Source organism: Ctenopharyngodon idella, chromosome 20, assembly GCF_019924925.1.
Source record: "Ctenopharyngodon idella isolate HZGC_01 chromosome 20, HZGC01, whole genome shotgun sequence".
Lineage (NCBI taxonomy): Eukaryota > Metazoa > Chordata > Actinopteri > Cypriniformes > Xenocyprididae > Ctenopharyngodon > Ctenopharyngodon idella.
This window is the reverse complement of record NC_067239.1, coordinates 20,350,471-20,373,507: the sequence shown is the minus strand read 5'-3', so window position 1 is coordinate 20,373,507 and position 23,037 is coordinate 20,350,471. Positions and strand designations below refer to the sequence as shown.

The 23,037-nt window shown below is 38.1% G+C and overlaps 1 protein-coding gene across 5 annotated transcripts in view; it reads right to left on the bottom strand.

Moving 5' to 3' along the window:
- The window catches only part of myt1la (myelin transcription factor 1-like, a), a 67,427-nt gene extending 46,297 nt beyond the window's left edge, over positions 1-21,130 (bottom strand). For 3 of the 5 annotated variants that reach the window (XM_051876117.1, XM_051876118.1, XM_051876116.1), the window contains exon 1: positions 20,874-21,129. The gene's annotated coding sequence lies outside the window, so the exon portion shown is untranslated. Of the gene's footprint in view, positions 1-20,873 lie in introns of all 5 variants that reach the window. The other 2 variants (XM_051876113.1, XM_051876115.1) reach the window with 1 other exon arrangement.
- Between the last annotated feature and the right edge of the window lie 1,907 nt (positions 21,131-23,037).

Below are 23,037 nucleotides of genomic sequence, written 5' to 3'. Positions count from 1 at the left end.
TTTTGGCATAAAAGAAAAATCGACAATTTTGACCTATATAATGTATTGTTGGCTATTGCTACAAATATACCCGTTGACTTATGATTGGTTTTGTGGTCCAGGGTCACATTTAATATAATATAACATAACATAACATAACATAACATAATATAATATAATATAATATAAAAACACAATGTCTTTTCTTTCAGAAAACCATACGCTTTCAGACAAACACACACACTAACATATTGAGTGCTCTAGTCCTCTATCTGTCAACAAGCTAACACTTCTATCTCATGCTCCTTGCAAATCCTGTTAATGTGTGCTGTTGGTGCACTTGGTGTGTGTCTGTGTGTGTGTGTGTGAGAGAGAGAGAGAGAAAGAGAAAGAGAGAAAGAGAGAGAGAGAGAGAGAGAAAGAGAGAGGGGGAACAGATACAGATTCGCATGTGCATGCAAGTATTTGTCAGCACCAAGGCCAGTGACACAAAGGGCGCTCTCCAAATGCTGGAGATGTCTATTGAAAACCTTTCAATGACAGAAATACAGACTTGAACGAATTTCCTTAGAAAGACAGATCTTTGTGCGTAACACCTTCTCACGTCGGCTTCGCACAAAAAATATGCGCTCGCTCTCACGCTGCCCCTCTTTCCACTGATAGATCGCTCAATCACTCACACTGGGGCAATATGGGAAGCTCTCATCTGAACTTCACTTGGTCAAATCAAAGCATATGAGCTCCAGCTGTCCCCCAGTGGCAGCGAGCTGGCCCAGCTTGCTTGTAATTGGGGGAAAACACTGTTTAGTATTCATGCCCTACACCCTTCTGTCTCACATAAAGTGAGACATACAGCTTTAAAATCTAATTCTCTCCCTCTCTCTGTTTTGAGAAGAGAAGTATGGGCTCTTTTAGAAGAGTCTGCAGTCTCAGAGCTCTGCACGTCCTATCCGAAAGCAACGTTTCCCCATGCGAATCCTTCATACCTGCGGGCTGTGTCGCACACATTACAGCCTCAGGTTTATCTAAGCTTGCAAGGTTTTGTTTTTAAGGATTACTTCACCCAAAAATTCTGACATCATTTACTAACCCTCAAGTTGTGACCTTTTTTCTTATGAGGAAGATAAATGGAGCTGCTATTTACTTAACATCTGCCCTAGCTTTTCTTATGTATTCATGAGATATGACTGGAAAAACATTGTATTTCTCAATTCTAAGAACGCAAACAACGGACAGCGTTCTCGTAGAGACTGGTCTTGCCAGGCTACCTTGAAAGAATAAATTCAGAAGGACACAAGGACACAGAATGCATCTTTGTGAGAAGTGAGATGTGCTGTGATCTTGTTGCTCAACTAACCGTTCGGCACATCTTAGACCGGGGCAGCACCATCCAATGCACAATAAAGAAAACATAACATCATAGATATTTACTTACATTATTGTTAATATTTGATATCTTTTTATTTTACAAGAGTATTTGTATATATATTTAATGTTACGCTTTGTCAACATTAAGATTTGTTTTAAAATATGCCTATTAAAGTACTGCAGGCTTTCTCCAGGTAATTAACTTTATTAAAAATATGCCAAACAAAATGACAAATGTTTCAAGTGCCATCATGTATTTGCGAGCATTCAGTGAGACTTTGACGGCTGATGATGACGTAGTACAAGAATGCAAGGATGCAAGATCAAGAACGCATATTGAGAAACTGACTCTTTTTTTTAGTCAGATCTTTTCAATGAATTATTTAACGTAGTTCACAAAACCCGTTTAAATGATCTGTTCACGAATCAGACTGATTCGGTATTGGTCACAGCATTAACAGCTCACTGAAGGGGAAAACTGTTAATAAATTACAACTTAAATTGCCAGAGGGGTTCACACAAAGCTATTATATAGCTTGGAACATAGCAAGCTTAATCATATGGACCACTTTTTGATACTTTCATGGTACTCTTGCATCATTTTAAAGCATCTAATTTCATGGAAAAGAGTGACTTGTATAATTCTTAAAAAATTTCTTTTGTTTTCCACAGAATAAAGAGATACATGTATGAAATAACACTTTGAAGGTAATCTAAGGATTTTATATAGCAACCTGGTCCATTTCCCATACAACAATGTAACTCACTGCTTCACTACCATAGTACGATACATCGTTGAACAAATCAACTAGCTAGTCATGACTGTTTCCCGAAACCGTATTGTAGCAAACGTGTCGTTCAGCCAGTGGTGGAGTAATAACTTCTTTGAATGAACCCATTTGAGATGGAATTCATGCTAGATTTTTTGCTATAAATTATGAACATTTCCTCTGAGGACTAATTCTCAATTTTCTCAGTTATTTTGCTTTATTTCTAGATTCAATCATAGGCTCGTTCTTACGCACCAGAGCACGTACACATATGCATACTTTTAAAAAACAGTGCTTAAAATCTCTTGACAAACTAAAATATGTAAATGACATTTCTACATTTTATTCAAAATAAAAGATATACATTGTACTTAATGTCAGTTTGCTTATTTTGCTCAAGATAACGATTTAGTAAGTCCACATGTCATAAAAACAAGAAACTACACTTCTAACCACAGCTTGAGAGATATCGTTCCATCCACACAAGTTTGCGATGCAGTTTGCGAATGTTCGTTTGAACTATGGTTTCGGGAAACACCAAATCGTTGAACTATGTTAGTAATGACGAAACTTGCACAAAACAGATTCAGCCCAGATGAGAAAAAGTATCGCATTACTTTTCATAAAAAGTAACTAAGTAATGCAATTAGATTATTTTTTAGGGAGTAATGCAATATTGTAATGCATTAAAAAAGAATTCACTTCATAACTAATTTCGGGTATCAGACAATATTTGCTGGTTTTGGGATATCAAACAAATTTCTGCTGACAGTTTTGGATATCCCACAAAATTTTAATTGGGGGGAAAACTACTCAGTTTAAACAGTATAAATTATCAGGATATCAAAATAAGTTTTACAGACAACAGTCACTGTGTATCAAGATGGTGTTCAAATGATCTAGCTAGAGAATTATCACTATTTTAGCATCAGGCCAAACTCTTCAAAAAAGAAAAAAAAAAAAAAAACACCCTTGCCCAGGCATTCGCCTGGCAGTGCTGTTGTCACATCCCATTCATCTAAAAATTGCTCCAGATGCACAGCACCACTGTGAGCCTCTCTGCCCCCACGAGAGTGTGTGTGTTCGCGTGAGTGTGCATCACGCTCAGTCATCAGGAACAGAGTGACCTAGTCAGAGAGACATGACCCTACAACCCTCAAGGCTCGGCATGCAATCTCTCCAGCTAATTTCCCCTCAACCCTGCCTAACATCACCCCACCGGACAGTCCAAAAAAGTCGACAGCACGAATAAATCCGAAATCATATTTACCGTTGATTCAAGACACATGTTTGTCTATGTTACGTTAGTGTGCTGGTGTCAGTGACCCTGAGATTGGTCTGGATTTATGTGGTGTGACCGGTCAGATTTGCTAGGCTGGTTGTTGCTTGGCCCCAATTCAGATGGCATCATGTCTACAAGAGCCCTGAAACAATCATGTCATGAGACATTATTCATTTCACATTCTCTCTTGTTAAAAAATGTCGGCTATGTTCGGTATGGAATACTTGCTTACTGAACGATGCACATTATATAGTGTGTATACTTTCCATTATTATTATAAATAGTAGGCAAAACTGTAGACATTTTTCTACATTTTAAACAGTCATATGCTACATTGTTGTCACATGACTTGGTATGCAGTTATCAGCTCTTAACCAAAAACATTTTGAATTGTTAAATCAGTTTTGTATATCAAAATATTTGGCAGCCTAATCAAATAACGAGTAAAGAAAAGATATTAAAAATTGTGACCTATACTACAGTTCAAAAGTTGCAAAAATTTTAAAATGTAATTTTTTTCAAATATCTTTAAAGGACACTCACCAATGCTGCATTGATTTAAATACAGTGACAACAGCAATATTGTGAAATATTATTACAATTTAAAATAATTGTTTTCTATTTTAATATTTTAAAAAGTAATTTATTTCCTGTGATGGCAAAGATGAATTTTTAGCAGCATCTTCAGTGTCACATGATCCTTCAGAAATCATTCTAATATGCTGATTAGCTGCTCAAGAAGCATTTCTTATTATTTTCAATGTTGAATACAGTTGTACTGCTTAATATTTTTGTGGAAACTGTGATGTTTTTTTGTTTTTTTTTGTTCAGGATTCTTTGATGAATAGAATGTGAAAAAACAACATTTATTTGAAATCTTTTTGAACAATCCAAAAATATTTCACTTTTGATCAATTTACTGCATCCTTGCTGAATAAAACTATTAATTTCTGTCACAATGGCATTGCATTGCATTGTGGGATACCATATTTCACACAATATGTATGATTGTATACTACACATTTTGGCAAATCTAGTAGTACTGCAGCTATAGTGAGAGAAGCATGGTAGTATACTATTCCAAATAGCCAGTGTGTTTTAAGGCACCCTATTGTCTGCTGGGTAATAAAGTCCGATAGTCAGTGTTGGAAAATGTTTGGCCACCCAATACTTGAAATAGCTTCAAAGAGTCTAGACTTCTGCTCTACCTTATCAGTCGGCGTGACTCACTCGGTGTGAATGCGACGGTAATGCAAATCTGTGCGTGTATGTGTGTGCACATGTAATGCAGATGCCTGCAAAGAGTCTAGCCAGAATTCCAATCACCACACAGTAGAGAGTGTGGGCTGCTCGCATTTTCCAGCCCTCATTTAGAATCAGAGCACATGCACAGTAGAGCTCTTCATTATTAGCTACATGACTAGCCATGAAGCCATAGGTTATAAGCAGAATGCGAGCGAGAAAACTAGATCAGCCTGAAATTACAATTACATCAGAGGCCCACAATTGCAGGTATTTTGAGAACAACACTTCCTTTCCTTCAAAACATACGCCGGCACATCTCCCGTTCTGAGATGGCACCCGAGCTCTGAGGACATTTCTCGTAAGTTTCCTAATTTAAGTACTAATGGAAATGGTCTCGATCTGCCAGATGCAGCTAATCTACAAATGGCCCTGGATGGAGGGCTCTCAGAGCTTGGAGTCTGATTCAAGCCATATAGTGCATGGCACAGATGCAATCCACAAAGACACTCTGCGCTAAACAATGAAACAAACCCGTCTTCCACCCTGATGCACTCTAACGCATCCTCATCAAAGGTAAGGCTGGAGAACAATGCCTCCCTCTCCATCTCATTTCTGTCTCTCTCTCTCTCTCTTTACCTCTCTGACTCCTGACTCTCTCTCTCTCCTGGGGCCTCATTCTATTCCATCAGGCAGAGAAGAGCTTTAATTGCCCCTGCCATTCTCGAGGCTTGCTTATGGAGAGAGAAACCCGTGCCATCAGGTCTTAATGATGCCTGGCAACCGCGTGGGATCCAACCAACACGTCGTCAATAGCAACGGAGGCACCAGAAGTCCTCTCTCCCAGCGACGGGAAAGGCGAAGGCTTCCTGAGATTTCATGTCCTCAGAGAGAGAGAGGAGCAGTTCAGCGGAAAATAGCTTTTGGCCCCTCATTCGACAACCTAAGTTGGTGCCAGGCCCAGAGGAGACGTGGGCACCCAGACTGCCAGAATCGTCTGACAGGAAGAAATCGCATGTTACCCATCAAATTATACCAGCAATGACTAGCTGAGAGCTAATGGCTGCATTCAAATATGATCACTTTTTTTCCCCAGTATAACTTATTCCTGGATTTGTGGAATCCTAACTTTACTTGAATGTATGTTTCTTTTATTTAAAACCTACTCAATAATTACACAAAAAATTCAGAACGAAATACCGTTGCCTAACCATTAACAAAAACAAACAAGCAAACTGTGAAAGGTGAATGATTAACTTGACATTTGTGAGTTATAAGCTCTGTCGTACATAAACTTTGCAAAATTATTCATGAGCATTTACAACCGACTTGTTTGAAGCCATGAACTTCTGTTGTCACAACGCAGCAACTCCAGTATCAACTCAAATTCTGAGTTTCACCACTTTTAAATACAACTTCCCTTAGACGTTCAAGTGCTGATAAACTCGTAAATGAGGTATTTCCGACTCCACTTAAATGCCAAATTGAATGCAGTTGAGGCAAAAGTGAGAAAAAAAACAACAAAACAATTTAGTCAATACTTAAAAGTGTAACTCATTCACACCAAGAACGATATCCATAAAGATAACTATGACGATATCTATATTAGTATCTACAACAACGCATGGAAACATTCTGATTTTTGTATGTGTATGTGCTGCAGTTTTGTCGTCTGCTGCTTTAAATGCTTGAAATCTTTAAAGCAGGTTGGATTTTGATTGGTTGTCAATGTTTTTATTATTCATCAGCTGGAAAAAATCGATTTGAAAGTAATTCCAATGATATCGTTCCTCTGTGGTGTTATCGTTGTGGACTCTGCTATTCTTTTAAATTTAGAACGATTTTTATAACTATATCTTTATTGTTATTAGGGGTGTAACAATATATCGTGTCACTATATATATCGCAATACAAAAATGCAACAATATGTATTGTGGATAGTGACAGTGTTGTGTATAGTTCACCCAAAATGAAAATTACTGTGTGAGAAAAAATTCAAGTTTACGAAGTTTTAGTGTCAGTACTACATTAAACTACTATATATATATAATGTTGAATATAATGTACTATAATGCAATGGGGGAAAATGTGTGGGTCCTGATAATGCCAAATGGCTTATGCTACCAGTAAAACAATAAAATAAAAACCTACATTATTTTAAATATATCTACATTCTAAAAAATAACTGTAAAAAAACTAAACAAATTTACACAGTAAAATACTGTTCTCCATTGAAACAGTAATATACCATAAAAACAATGCATTCTGGGTAATATTGTTTGTCATTTTTGAGAAAGTAACCTACATAACACTTTATTTTAGGGTCTTTTAACTAGTTGCTTATTACCATGCATATTACTACTTATTAAGCACATATTAATGCCTTATTCTGCATGACATTATTCGTTACATTGTTAATCCTACCCAATACCTAAACTTAACAACTACCTTACTATCTATTAATAAGCAGTAAATTAGGAGTTTATTGAGGGAAAAGTCATAGTTAATAGTTTATATGTGTTCCCTATACTAAAGTGTTACCGTAACCTATAGGCTACTTTCTCGAAAATGACAAATATTACCCAGAATGCATTGATTTTACAGTATAGAGTGTAGTCAGCGACAGAGTGCAAGCATACATGCCTAAAGTAATTCTGTATTTTCAGCTTCAGAATCATGAATATTTTTAATTTGGTGTCACCACTGTCCTGTGCATTGGGTTACCGACACCAAGTCCAAGCCTATTCATTTCCATCCCCAATACAATACCAAATTTAGCATTTTAATCAAAAGTACATTTTTTGTTAACCATTTACCATATATCTTGGAGTATCGCAAAAAAAAAATTGTATCGTGAGTTCAGTATTGTGATATGTATCGAACTGTGACACGAGGGTATCGTTACACCCCTAATCGTTATCGTTCTTGGTGTGAACAGGCTTTTGCTCCAGAATTTGTGGAAGAATTTCTTTCTCTTTTATTTATAGCCTATTCAATGATTATATCAAAACAAAAAAAGAACAAAACAGAACAAAACAACAGGAAAATCAAATCCAGTACACTAAGCAATTTTCCAAATTAAAGCACAAACACAGAAAAACACACAAAACATATATTAAATACAGGACAAATGCCATCCCATGACACATGGAGGTGAAAATGTCATGATGAACTTTGCAGCGCTTAGCTTGTTCTCAATGCGGGGCACCTTGCAGCTTGATCTGGCCGATTTCACACCATACCTGCTAATTACATCTCCTCCTCTCCACTACAGCAGCCTGCTGGGCTCACCACGCCTTACCTCTGCAGCTGGTGAGCGGATGTGTTCTTCTGTGGATTTGGGATAGCACAAAGCTTGGCCAGTTCTTACACATAGACATGTGTATTTCACTGGCTAACACGTGTAGTCGTGCACGGGAGCCTGAAATCTCATGTCTGTTAACAATTCCAAAGAGCGGCAAAGAGGTTATTTAGATTTGTGAAGGTAAAAGTGCCATTCGATTGTTAAAGCAACTGACAATTCGAGGCAAATGCTTCTAGAACCTATTGAGCTGCCTACCAAGGCTGCATTTTAAGATGTCCTAGGATATATTCCAAAAAGTAGACACATTTTACAGAAGCAATCCAATAATGCATTGCGACAAGCTTATCAAGTCATGGCAAAATGACTGCATCTATAAGTTCTTAAAAATTAGCCATATTTATCAGTGGGAAACTAGTTACTTTCTAAAAGCAAAGACTTCTGAATTTGCTTAAAGGGATAGTTCACCCAAAAATGAAAATTCTGTCATCATTTACTCACCCTCAAGTAGTTCCAAACCTGTATGAATTTCTTTGTTCTGCTGAACACAAAGAAAGATATTTGGAAGAATGTCAGTAACCAAACAGATCAATAATATAAAAATAAATACTATGGTAGTCAATGAAAAATAAATACTATGGTAGTCAATGAGGGGCGAGATCTGTTTGGTTACTGACATTCTTCCAAATACACTCAAAAAAATTATTTTTTGATGGTGTCCATTTTATTTAAACAATTTATTTTGATTTAACACCATTGTATTAGGTTTCTGGTTCAAATGTGATTGCTTCATGTTAAATTGACTTGAAACGGTTACTCTTTGACTTGATAACTTAACTTGATGTTTTCATTTTGAAATAACGTTTCAGTTAAGTAAACAGGACTTTCACTTCCCATCATGCTTTGCAAATTGGCTGAATTGGGAGAGTAAATGTTGAAAAAAAGTGTTATTTTATGCATTTTTAGCAAGATGAGAAAATTGAGAGACTTGTTAATGTTTAATGTTCTATTATGTTGGTATTTAAAAGTTTCTGTTATGTTAGTGTTTTTGGGGTTACCATTTTGGTAAAGTGTGGAGCTTTGATTGGGTTGAGGACCTGCTAACAAAAATGCACTGCCAACGCCAAACATTGTACGTGTAAAGAAAAGTTATATTTAGTTTATGTAAATCACTGGACTAAACAGGAAGCATTATTTGAATGTCAATTTAAATGAAAACCATTTATTTAAGTTAAACTAAAACCATTCATTCAAGTTAAATGAACACCATTGATTCTAGTTAGTTGTACATGGTTGATTCTATTTGGTTTTATTTATTTCGGTCACATGGAACCACTGTCCATGACTGAATCATGTTCAGCCAAATAGATATTTTTTTGAGTGTATCTTCCTTTGTGTTCAGCAAAACAAAGAAATTCATACAGGTTTGGAACTACTTGAGGGTGAGTAAATGATGACAGAATTTTAATTTTTGAGTGAACTATCCCTTTAAGTTGTGACTTATTAAATATTATGAGTGTATATTAGCACCATTTGTTGTTTGCTCTTGACACGAACGTTTGGACACGAAAACTGTGATGTGTGATGTCAGACTTAAGCTGACTTGTTAACAAGCATCAAAGGAAGTGAAACTACTTTTTTGAGATATTATGGCATGCATGGGCTATAAGCTCTGTCGTACATAAACTTTGCAAAATCATTCATTACCATTCATAACTGACTTGTTTGAAGCCATGAAGCCAATTTCACATTGGTAACTCAACTCGGCAACACCAGTATTCTCAGTTTCCCAATACGACTTCCCTTGACAAATCAAATGTTGAAAACTCGTAAATACGGTATTTCCGACTCTAGAAATTCATGTGTGCTGTGTATATTTATGATGTATATTGTGCTGTTCCTCCGGTGTCACATGAATTGAAACCAATCGTGAGTTGAGTCTCTCATGCGCTTTGCGTGTAGAACATCGTCTATGTGTTTGCTGTTTCTTCCTATGTAGCATTTCAAATCATTCACTTACAGTTAGGACGCCTATCTAGGCAATAGGCAGCGAGTCAGCTTGCTAGGTTTTGGAACAGAGCTTGAGCTTTTATCTGCTTAAAACCAACCGAACCACACGAGAGCTTGACATCTATAACCAAACCCATAAGGCTGTCCAAAGCGCTCTTTGTCAACTAATGAGTCATTCCAGGCTCAGTTCAGTGCACATCTGTCCAAAAGCGTATGAGTACTAATTCTCCCCATCTTTATGAGCTCAGTGCAGTGCTGGAATGTGATTAGTTATATGTTGCATTGGGCTCTGTCTCCAGCTTTGTCACCAGCAAATTCTAATCAGTGAGGCAAATCAGCGCGGATTGAGCCGAGATGGAGAGGAAATATGATTTTAATCAGCATGCAGAGCTCGTGCTCCTGTCTGTCTCATTCACAACGCATTCAGAGACGGAGAAACCATGGAGCAATCAGCCAGACCTCCGCTGCGTCCTATCGAGAAGGACGTGCTTTAATTACCACCAGCCAAGGCTCCCTCTCTCTCTCTTTCTTTCTCACTCTCTGTTTCTCCCGCTCTCTCTCGCTTCCCTAAAATGAATAATTGCAATAATGAGCCATTTTCATCTAGCTCTTTTTCACCAAAGGATGACAAAAATTACTCATCTTGTTAAAAACCCATATCTACCACAATGTGTATGTGGGATAAGGGAATATTATGTTGTTCAGTGTGCTTAGAGCTGTACGCAGGCTGTGTACTGTAGGCACATTTGGCCCTAATGAATAATTAGCAGTGTGTTTTAGCTGAGTCACTGCGCTGGAGGGCCTGCACTGGACTCTAATGGAGGTGTTGCCTCACGTCTTCCATCACAGGACTGTCCCCAGTGAGCCAATTGCATAGCAGCCTGTGTGAGGCACGGCGGAGTGTGTGCGTGAGCGCGCGTGTTAAAAATAACAGCTCTCCCACTTCATGACTCATTCTATGAGCTCTCTGTCCGACACTCCCAAACAGTGTCTGGAAAGAAACCCTAGAGCCAGCTCCTTAATTTACTGACTGGTCATTCCTTACCATCTATGTGCGCATGTGTGTGTGTGTGCTGTTATACATTTTATATAAATATCCTCATAGCTAGTTGGTATAGGCAAGATGTGATGCTCTACTGAAGCATCATGCCAGGCTTGTTCTACAGTATGATGTTGTTATGTAACTTTTCACAGGGCTGGTCGACAATGACAACCGAAGGTGAGAACGACAGATGGAACACAGATGCCACCAGTGCGTACATGATTTAGTCAGACTAGAGACCGGACCTACTGTGGCAGACTAGAAAAACTGCTAAAATCCATAATTGTAGGGTGGGGGAAACAAATTGTAGGGTGGAGACTTGGTTCTATCCATTGACTGTTGATTGGATGAGGAAGATGTGAATGCCAGGCGCGACGCAAGAGTTTTTTGCTAGTTTCAGATATTATTTTCACGTCCTGTGCCACGTTGTTTAAATAGCAAATGCATTTGCGCCCATTTGTGCGCCCATGGGCGTGCTGGTCTAAAAACGAGGTGTGTTCAGATGCATTGTTGGCGTGTTGCTATTTTTAGGCAACTGAAATAGACTGCGCCACTGACCAACTGAAACCTGGTCTGAAGTCAATGCTGCAGTATTTTTTTTGTTATTTAAAGAGCGTGTTAGTAATATGCGCTTATATGTGGGTGCACAACGCACGTACACTATGCTTATTACACACACAGGGACGTGCAGCAGCACACAAACATGCCAAATATTAAAAATAAAAGGATTACAATGTAAAAGATTATTATTGTGTGCATACAGATAAAGATGGCTTGGTGGAATCCGGCTTGTCCCATAGAAGGTCTGCTCGCGCGCTTTAACCTTTAATCCGTTTCCTCGTTAGAGAAGCGTTCAGTTTTTCCGCTTGCAAATTCCGCCATGTAAATAGCGAATCCGCCATGGTGCGAGCGCAACTGGCTTTTAAAGGCAATGGGAGATGATACTCTGATTGGTTTATTGCACGTTATTCCCAAAACACACCCATTACTCATTAAGAGAATAGGGACAACCCTTTGAGACCATGCGCCGACCATTTTTCCCGTCTTTAAACTAGCAAAAGTAGATTCGGATACATCCTAAGTGCACTTGCGCCGCGCGCTTTAGACCATGTGCTTAGATCGTTAAAATAGGGCCCTAAATGTTTGGAGAAGTCTGGCATATGTCACCAGAAAGAAGTCTGTTGTTTCACTGGAAGACTGAGTTATGTTATGTTAAAAAAAGTAAAAAAGAAAGGTGCATTGATAAATCAATTACAATACTATCAATTGCATGCATTTAAAAAATAGATAGGGTGAATTTTAATTTCACGTCGACTTTAATTACCGCATTGGCAAATTGTTTTAAGCATAAATTTAACTAAAAGAGTGAAGTTCATTGTAAGAGAGAGAGAAAAAAAGATTTTCAAATAGAGAAAGAAAAATAAACTAGAAAATACATCTTAATATCCTATGCGATTTAGTTTCTAAAGTAATTTGATCTGGTTTAAAGGATGTTTAGATATTTTTTTAGGAAAACAAGCCAAAAATACAGATTGATTGATTGAGCACAATGATTTTTTGCAGTGCACAATAGGAAGCGTGACTGATTATATAAACATTAAAAAGCAATTAAGACAGCACTTCCACACAGACAAAAAGCATCCTTCTGTCATCTTCTGGAAATTCGAGAGCCGTATCTTCCTCCTATGCCAAGGCAGCAGAACCTGTTCACCTCTTTAGAATGCTTTGTATTCTGTTAACACACTCCTGCAACAACAACCCCAGCAACCCGTGTCTATGTCTGCAGACGCAAAAATACTCATGCCCATTTGAGCTCTCTAATGTACTCCATCCTCCTTTCTTTTTAGAACAACACATAAAGTAAAAAGAGTGAGCAGAAACCAGATGATCTCTTAAGAGCTGAACTCGTGTAATCACCCCAGATTAGTTATTAAGGAAAATGCCCCCGCTGCACAAACACACACACAAAAGGAATCCTTTTCACATTCAAAAAGAAAGATGATGAGGCCCCTCCATTTACTCCTCCCTCCCTTCCATGGGTCTGCAAATGCAACAGGAAATAGGCCTCCATATGTGGCCCCAGCTCATGTTGTGAGATGCTCTCACCGATTGGAGTGAATCATCGCCATTATCGGATAGCGGTGTGTATGCGTTGCGCTTTCAACACACAGACTCGATAGCTTTCCTGAGTCACTGTGCATATATGGGCAAATCAGGTCAGTACTGATTTGGAGAGTGTATGTGGTCTATGGGGGATCTATGGGATTCAATGGGGAGTTTATATACCAACACTAATTTTCAATGGCTGCCACCAACTTTAAAATGTCCCGATGATCAGATTCACTTGCAGGATTGAATTCAATGATTCATAGACTCATGAATATGGCTGGAGAATGATTGACTTTGTGTTTGTAAAAACAAAGATGCATCCCAATTTGTGTTCTTATGCTCTATTTGATACCATTTTGCAGTATAAGTAGTGTGAGTATTACAAGATTTACAATATTTTGCATTTTTAATACCCGAAAGATGCACTTATTCAACTGAAAAAATAAAGTGTGGAACATTGGACACTTCATGCACTCAACAGTCACAACTTTCCTTATGAAGTGGAAAGAGAGAAGCTATCATGCTCCGATGCTGGATGTCATTTGGGACACAACTCAAATCTGTAACTTCCTTCAGTTACATTTTTATTTCGATAGTCCACTTTAGACATTCTACTAACTATAATTAACTTTGCAACAACATGTCAACTAACTCTCATTAATTTGCAACCACACAAAAAACTAACTTTCATTAGTGTATTAGTAGACTGTTAGGTTAGGGTTAGGATTAAAGTTAGGTTAGTATAAGTTGACATGTACTTGCAAAGTTACTTATAGTTAGTAGAATGTCTGTTTGTGGAACATCAAAATAAAGTGTTAGCAGATATTAAAGCGTTAGTTCACCCAAAAATTAAAATTCTGTCATTAATTACTCACCCTCATGTCGTTCCAAACCTGTAAGACTTTCGTTCATCTTCGAAACACAAAAAGATCTTTTTGATGAAATCTGAGAGCTTTTTGTCCCTCCATAGACTGCCTTTGCAACTGAAATTCTGAAGCTTTAAAAAGTTCTTAAAGAGATTGTAAAACTAATCCATATCAATTAAGCGGTTTAGTCCAAAATTTTCTGAAGATAAACTATTGCTTTATATGATGAACAGATTGAATTTAGGCTTTTATTTACATAAAACATTCATCAACTCACACATCAGTTGTGGTAAACAGAAGCTCAAGCATGTTTGCTTGAAGTGCGAGAACCAATGAGTGTTACGCAGCACGTTTGAGCTTCCGCAAGAGGTTTGTTCTCGCAGGTCAAATGGGTTTGGTTGAGCTTCTGTTTATGTTCACTGATCAATGTTTATATGTGAATAAAAGCCTAAATTCAATCTGTTCATCATATAAAACTGTAGAGTCTCTTCTTTTGGACTAAACCACTCAATTCATATGGATTAGTTTTCTGATCTCTTTATGAACTTTCTGAAGCGTCAAAGTTTCTGTTGTGTCGCTGTCTATGGAAGGACAGAATGCTGTCAGATTTCATCAAAAAGATCTTTATTTGTGTTCTGAAGATGAACAAAAGTCTCACGGGTTTGGAACGACACGAGGGCGAGTAATTAATGATTTCATTTTTCGGTGAACTTTAAGCAGACTGTCTACTAATACTCTAATGACTGCTAGGTGACATATACAGTAGTTGCAAAGTTACTTATAGTTAGTAGAATGTCTAAAGTGGACAATCGAAATAAAGTGTTACCCTTACTTCTCTCCCCTTGTTTAAATACTGTTATATGACAGCCCTCTGCAAATCATACTGGTTAAATTTTACATTAGACACCCAACCCTGTACTATATTTAAGGTTTAATATAATCTAGGTCAAATTTTAATTTACCTTATGTAGTTTAGTAGTTATTCAACGTGTCCATGTTGGCATTTAAATACTGTAATTTGGCTGCTTCTAGCATGTGACAGAAGAATTTGATTATACCATTTCAAAATACCATTTGATTTGACGCAGGGTCTTTGACGACAAAAGTTATAGGAAGCATTTTTCTCCTTGAAAAATGTTTATAAGCCTAAAAGGCTTTAGCACACTTGATTCATACTAATATTCCCCGTTGTCCATAGCAACTGTATATAAGACCACTCATGTGACTAACTGAAAGCGGCACTACAGTACTTTCACGTCTCTTGTATCACTCTCTTTTTTCATACAAATATATAGCGTTATCTTGCGTCTCAGTTAGACTGTAGTGAAAAGGAATGCCACTGAACAGAACTGCAAAAAGAAACCCTGTTGTTTTCAAAACAACTTTTTAAATACACCCCCTGAACAAACAGTCCCGTCCCCAACTCATGTCACTGTTCAAGGATAAGACAGTTCACTCAAAACAAAAAGGGGAATTTTCATAGTGCCACAGAGAAAGTGTTTATATTTTTCGAATGGCTTACTTATTGTATACTGTAGCTGTCTCTGCATATTAAGCTGGGATAGGATAAAGTGTTTTAGCACTGAAAAAGTGACATACTACTGCAAAATGTTTCAGTGTTTATCTTGTTACAAGTCCAATTGTTTTGTACATCAATAAGACTTCTCGGAAGCTTTAAGATAACACACAGGAAGAATTATAAAATAGTTTCAGCTATCTGAATTATATACAGCTATTTAATTGTTGAGTGGTCTTATGTATTTTGCTATACTCCACATATTGCACAATTATAATATTTATTTTATTATTCTGTCATTGTTTCCCCTAGAACAGACCAACTATCCATTTAAAAAAAAATACATTTTGAAGCTATATTACGTTATTTAAAATTGGCATGGTCCTAATTTAGCCTGAAACACTGCTATAAGGGGTAAGAGGCTGGATTTGTTTACACTGCATGCCTGCTGATCCTGAAACGTGGGATCGAACCCGGGTTGCCCCTGAATGTTTTATTCACCCTTGCACAAATCTATCATTCCTTGTCTTTCTTTCTTTCTCTTTCTTTCTTTCTTTCTTTCTTTCTTTCTTTCTTTCTTTCTTTCTTTCTCTTTTTTCCCTCCCTCTCCTTTCCTCTCTCTACTCAACTAGGTCACAGCAGCATCTAATATAGATCAGGGCTTCCTATGAAAAAGGCAATAGAATAATCTAAAAGAGTGTTCTTCAAATATACAATAACATGTTTGTATATGATAAAATTTCTTAGATTTACAGCTTCCCAGAGAACCAAATAACCTCTACACCATGACCCATATATATAAAAAGCCACCTTTATTCATAATGCAACTGTTGATTCAGAGCTACAGTAGGCTACATTGGTCTTTTCATCTCTCTTTTACCGAATTCTATTTTGCATTGTTCACAGAGATAATTTACTAGTGGGAAAGTTGAAAAATGTAAGATTGAATTTCTTTTCTCAGAATAAAAGATGTTTTTCAGTTCAAGCATGCTATTAGTAATGCTTATTTTCAAGCATTCAATATAGCGATACTTTGCCATTCACTACTGCAGTCTGCCAAGGATAGTTTCATTCAGAGTGAAAGCAAATTTAAGAGAATAATATTTAAATATTTAAATATGGAAGGATTTTTTTTCTAAAATATTGTGTTTTTTATATTCAATTTTATTTATTTATTTTAAAATTTATTATAAATTGAATTATATTTATTTCAAATTTTTTAACATTTTTATGTATTTTTGTTGTAAAATACCCTTATGTTTCGATGTACAAACAAGACAACATCTTTATTATATCATCATCACAAACTACTGCAGAGTGAATACCTTTGTCATGTAACTCGCTAGCACCAAATTCATTGATTCAGCCAAAAATTCCCATATAAATATTCATACACTGAAAAAAAATGCAATTGAGATATTGTGGTTCTTCGGTCTTAACGAGCATGGTGTGAGCACTGAATGGCCCGCTGGGTGTGTATGTGTGTGTCCATGCTCATCAGCCAATAAAAACCTGTCTGTCAGCCTGACAACATTCCTGTAGCACCACATGAATCAGCAAAACTCCACCATTGAAGGGTTAGTTCACCCAGAAAATTAAATTTCTGTCATACTCACCTTCATGTCGTTCCACACCTGTAAGACCTTCGTTCATCTTCAGAACATGAATTAAGATATTTTTGATGTTTTTTTATCCCCCATAGAAAGCAACGAAATTACCATATTCGAGGTCCAGAAAAGTAGTAAAGACATCATTAAAATAGTCAACGTGATTCAACCTTAATGTAATGGAGTGACGAGAATACTTTTTGTGTGCAAAAACAAAACAAAAATAACGACTTTATTCAACAATTTCCTCTCTACCCTGTCATTCTTCTACGCAGTTTACGTTGACACATCGCAGAGCTTCCAGGTTCTATGTCAGAACACGACTCTGTATTGACCGGCTCCTGCGTCAGCATCACACGTATACGTCGTGCTGCTCAGCATCGGGCAATACTGAACCAGCTTTTGGACTTAAACATGAAAGCGCTGCACTGCGTCAACTGCGTAGGAGACTGACAGTGTACACAAGAAAATGTTGAATAAAGTTGTTATTTTTGTTTTGTTTTTGCACACAAAAAGTATTCTCGTCGCTTCATAACATTAAGGATGAACCACTGTAGTCACGTTGACTATTTTAACAATGTCTTTACTACTTTTCTGGACCATGAATGTGGTAATTTCTTTGCTTTCTATGGGAGATAAGAAATCTTTTGGATTTCATCAAAAATATGTTAATTTGTGTTCCAAAGATGATCGAAGGTCTTACGGGTGTGGAACGACATGAGGGTGAGTAATTAATGACAGAAATTTCATTTTTTGGTGAACTAACCCTTTAATACCATCAGAGCTACTTAAACTTTCAGTAAACTTTTTTTTGGTAGTGAACACACAGTAGATGATTGTGTGACAGCTTTCAACTTCAACACTAAATCATGAATATATTATAAAATGGCTTGCTTAGCGCCATGCTAGTACCAAGAAGCCCAGAGTCTCACTCCAGCTTGAAGTAACATCTGCTGGAAACAGGGGGAATTGGACGGGAGTTTGGCAGAGTTACATGAGTTTGATAGGTAGGCTGGAATAAGAAAATCTCACTCACTTTGACAGCATAAGCACTGACTAGCACTGTCTTAATGCTAGCATTATGTTAGCGCCCTGGTATAAGACTACAGTATAACAATGAGTTCATTTACATGCACAATCTTATGCAAATTATGCTAAATAGACCTAGACAAATTTTTGCATTTTACCTCAGTTTCATTCTGAACATCAGCTCAATGGTCTCATGTCTGTTTACATTTCGACGCCCAAAAAATGTTTTCTTGTGTTATGTGGTTTTATAACAAGCGGATTTTAATAGCATTTTTTTTTTTACATATAAATGCACTCAAATGCATTGTTAGCATTGCGATGGCATTATTATGACTAGAATGTGATTCCCGCATGGACAGCTCTTACATTCCAATGAATGTAACACAAGAAACAGTGCAGGTGCTATTGTATCACTATAAAAAATCTGAATAAAAATCTTAAAAAACTAGTCAACAATTTCTCAAAACACAAACTCAGAAAAAAGGCTACAGACAAACGAGCAAAACATACAGGCATAACTAAATGAGGTCAGGATAATGTGCATGTATATTAAACATAATATCCACATAAATGAAATCTATCCAATTTTGTTCTTTCCCAAGCTGCCTTTACCAACGATGCTATTTTTGTCTGAGCCAGTGCCACACATCAGACAGAGTGGTTAGTGTTTTTGTGTGTGTGTGTGTGTGTGTGTGTGTGTGTGTATGGGGTGGTTAAGGGCTGGTGGGGGTTGGTTGGCGACTCATTAAACCTGTAAGATTGTGAAATGGGCAAGGTTTCGCTCTCTGTTTCCCTCTCCCTCTCTTTTTCTCACTGTCTTTCTCTTCCTCAGTGTATAAATGGCTCACCGAGGCAAGGAAACCCTCTGGGGTCATGGAGCTTCTAGCCAGACAAATCACATCTTCTCCTGAGGACCCTTTCTCCACCTCAAACCCTAGCTTACCCTCAGCCTGCTCAGGTTCTGATCCTAAATGCGGCACTTTGCTGACAGGAAAGCATACAAGTAAGGACATTTTAAATGGGAATTTCTCTACTTAAGTGTTGCAATAATCTAATGTAATCTCTAGTATTTAGCCAGTTAGTTCCCCATACCAAACCAGGAGCTAAAGGAAAAAAAAAAGAAAACAAAGAAGAACTGAAAAAAAAAAGCAAAAACGCAGTATATTAGTCATATTGCAAGTGTACATAACGACACTGTCACTGTCATATCGCCATTTATAAGAATTTTTGTATGGTAAGATTAACTTAACTATCAAGCATCGTTATGTACCAAGAACTTATAAGAGTAATGAGATCACATACAGTATTCATAAGTGTGACAGCTCTCTCCTGAACTCCTGCTGAGATGTCTCACTGCTGATCCAGGTTCAGAACCTCCCACTTGAACTTCTCCTGAGCAATTATTTGACTAGATTTGACTGTTTTCAGATCAGCTGAAAAACACCCCCAGTCAACAATATCACCCATCATTGCATAAACATGTGTTCAGATGGTTGTGCATATGAATAATGCACAAAATCTTCTCTAGAGCTATACTCCATCGCTGATGCAGATAGGCACTGGCTTCTATCATTGATTGTGAGATTCTAACAACCAACTAACAAGAAGAAGAATGATTATTATTATTATAAATTATGTTTTCATTATTTCATGTTAGTTGATTTTAAGATTTCTTAATGATATTAACTAAATAAAATATTAAAACTTTGTTTATTATTAAACATTATTTTAACTTAATTATCATATTTAAATAATAATAATAATAATAATAATAAAAGTGAATCATTATAAATTACCATAATATTTTTGAATAATTATAATATTTATAATAATAATAATAATTGTAATAAAGTCAAAAATTATTATAATTTGTAAAGTTTATACAAATAACAACCACAATAATAATAATAAAGTTTTAATCAATTATAAAATTCAATTATAATAATAATAATTTATAATGTAATAATTATAATAATAATAATTATTATTATTATTGTGGTTTGATAAAACAGGAAACTGAAAAAATATTAACTCTCCATGATTGATGTCCAGTGCATACTAAATCACATCGCCCTGTGTCGTGCCACTGGTTGACATTATATAACACCTCTGTACAATATATTCACACATATGGCTGCATTATCAGTGGCTGTTTAATGAGCCCGAGTTGTACAAGCAACTCTTCTCTTTGTTCCACAGGTAAATCTACAACAGCCCCATCCAGCAAAGCCCTGCCGCAACTCACATTCAACTTCAAATCACTCAACTTTCAGAGTCACACAGTCATTCTCCCGAGGTGAAGATGTTCAAGACAGACGTTTCATTTTGCCCCGGAACATGCACGATTAGCAAAAAGAGATAAGTGTTCAAAATGACGATTTGCTTAAAAGTATTACATAAGAATCAACTGTCAGACTAAGGAGAAAAATCAATTTTATAGTTGCTAATTACTGAGTGCCATGCGTATATGTAGTTGGGAACAACCACTAGTCGGTCAGATAGCTATAGCATTGCAGTTCGGAAGGCAAAGAGGTAGCGGAGCTTACTTCGTCAGACAGCTACTCTGCAGCCCTGTGTGTTGGAATGCAAAAGTGATGTCTTCATGAACGCATTAGAATGTCTTCCTCTCTCAAACACACACACACAGACAAACATGCACACTCCTTGTTCGTAAACGAACATAGATTATGAGGCCACGACATGCCAGCATGGCAAAACAAGAAGAACAAGAAGTAAACAAAGTGAAACCTACTGAAATGGCGACACTGTCTTTCTCTCTCCCTCTCTCTGTCTCCTCACACACCGTAGGTAAGTCTGCACCCGTCTTTCTCTTTTTCTCTTTAAAACGCTTTTTCTGTCCCTCAAAGCACACTCTTTCACTTCTCTCCTCTGTTCTCCTGAGCTTTCTTTGTCTGAGCTCGGTATTCCGCCAGCACTTAGAGAGATGGAGGGAGAGAGAGTGGAGGAGCAGGGAACTGCAGCCGCTCTGGAGAGGCAGTAGAAAGAGCGGGAGAGAGAGAAAGAGAGGAAGGGAGGGAGGGAGAGACACAGACAGACAGGGAGGAGGGGAGTGAGAGAGTTGGAGCGTAGGGAGGGAGCTGTGAGCAGAATGTGTGAGGCGGTAGAGAGAGAAGCGTGTGAGCCAGTCTCCAGAAGCGACGCGACACTGCAGCAGCAGCGAGTGTGGAGCATGCAGAGCCAGACTTACCCACCTCATCTGACCGACAGACAGACAGCACGGACCCTTGGCTTAGGAGACGCAAAGGCTGCCAGGCCAAAGGAAAAACAAAAGGAAATAGCAATTGTGTCGCAAAATAAACAAACCTAGTCTGCCGGAAGCCAGAGAACAAAGGGCAGGCTGGAAATGTATAACCTTAATCAGTCTCTCCCATATTAATTCAGCCGTAGACAGTCTGTTTCTAGTCACTCCCTGCTCTGCTCTCCCCACAGACTACAGAGTCTACAAAGCCATATGAGCGTGTGCAGTAGTGTGGGTGTCTGTATTTGATATAGAATATGAATTATGTGCCAGTAAAATGTGCCTCATTGAAAATTAAGCAAACACCGTGGTATACAACGGCCACGTCTGCGTTAAATCCCTGCTGACAATGGCTTCGTTTACAAACTCTTTCAATAAAATCTCAATTGATTTAGCTGGGTTCTATTTTTAATCAAAACCAAGATGCAAATGGGTGAGCATAAAAATTCCAGTGCTTTTCAAAATCGTTGAACCCATTTGACAGCTAACATTGTTATGTCTCTTTTTTTGTAGAATCCGGAGATCCCCAAGTGCTTAAACACAAGCGGACAGCTCCTGGTGCTGAAACAAGGGGGAACACTGGACAGCTCCTGGTGCTGAAATGAAGAACATATTGGACAGCTCCCGGTGCTGAAATAAAGCAGATATTTCAAATACAGCAGTTTATCTCTGATTTTTTCCCCCAGTCTTCTCTCTACCCATGCAAGCAAACCCCAGAAAAACAAGGCAGCCTGGTTGCCTCTCAACGGCGTGCCGCATATAATGGCAGCTGTCTTGGAAATGCCTCCCTAATCACGTTAATAGGTTTAATCAGTGAATTAGCAGCAGGAAAATGTCAGAGTGGCCAACAGAAAATGGAGAAGCTAATTAATGGAAAGGGAGAGTGTCTAAAACGCTGGTGCTGGGGACAGGCGTGAAGGGTGCTGTTCCTCATGGGCATTGCTCGAGTGGGGCCGCTGTGAAACGCAACCCTGTGGCAATTACGCACATGAGAGCAGACTCCCATTAGACGAAATGCATATGTACTTGGCTGATATCCCAGAAAACACGTCTCTCGCTTTCAGTATTCACAAGCAAGGCTAACCATTGTGACTATGAACGCGTGACGCCGGCTTTCTCTAAAGCGAGGAACATGCGACACGCGTCGTTCAATGTGCACGTGCCATAGTGGGTTTCTTAGAATGGCCTACGCCTTGTCTGCCTGGAAAAACAGACCGATCGATAGACTCCGAATGCAGTCGTGAGCGTACACACAAACTCGCACACACACGCACATTCAAAATCACACCAATAACGAGGCTCTCGTAGCCGCAGTGCTCTGTCTGGACCAACCGATCCAACAGATCTCGATGTTCTGCAAGAGATGGTGTGGGATCAGAAATCAAATTCTTAATCCTAAACCCGAGGAAATGAAAAACACTGCTCTAGGACCAGCAGAAGCAGGCTTTGTGGTGGGAAGTGAGGAGACAGGCGGAAAGAGGCAGGGGGAACGAGAGCAGCCTCTGCCATGGAGAGCAAGGGATTTGGGGGTGGGGGGGGTGGGGGGGTGGGGGGTCGGGGTGGGTGGAGGGAGGAAAGAGCGGTAATTAAAGGAGAAAGGCAGGGGAGGCTGGGAGGAGAGGAGACTGGAGAAGACATGTACACACACACACACACA